This window comes from Penaeus monodon, chromosome 22 (assembly GCF_015228065.2).
Source record: "Penaeus monodon isolate SGIC_2016 chromosome 22, NSTDA_Pmon_1, whole genome shotgun sequence".
In the NCBI taxonomy this organism is placed as follows: domain Eukaryota; kingdom Metazoa; phylum Arthropoda; class Malacostraca; order Decapoda; family Penaeidae; genus Penaeus; species Penaeus monodon.
Genome location: NC_051407.1, coordinates 7,256,192 through 7,256,792, shown reverse-complemented (window position 1 = coordinate 7,256,792; position 601 = coordinate 7,256,192).

Below are 601 nucleotides of genomic sequence, written 5' to 3'. Positions count from 1 at the left end.
TTTAGCGTAAACTCAGACCAATACATATGCAGTACAATTTGTGACAGACATTTTTATGCTCAGTCAATAAAGAAAACTACAACAGGCAACATTAACTGTGTTACTGGAGCATAAACAATATCATAGCATTACATCATTCCTGAAATGAATGAATTCAAATTAACAGGAATAATCAGAAGCGACTAGCAACAGAATGGATCAACGGAAATGTATTTGGTTAGAAAGGCGATTATGAAGACTGAGTCTCAGTCCAATTCTTTCAAAGTGTATCTTTCCTACGGATGTAATGAATGGTTCGTCGATCGCAATCATACACGCTGCGAGTCTGATTTTTGAGATCGCGATCGTTAACGTCTTTCGAAATATCCAAGTCGTGACGTTGGTCGAAATCCATTTCCATCCACCCCTTCCATGCTCTGAAGATAAACAACATGCTATCAATAAGCACATGCGACGCCCAAGAACAGACCAGTTACAGCACTTGGCGCAAAATCAGGCGAATGTTGACGAGAAGCCTGTGCCCCTTGACCTCCCCGTGGGAACTCTGCGGTGGCTGGGCAGGTGTGGGGGATGGAGAGGCAGTTGAAGGCGGTTTATCTAC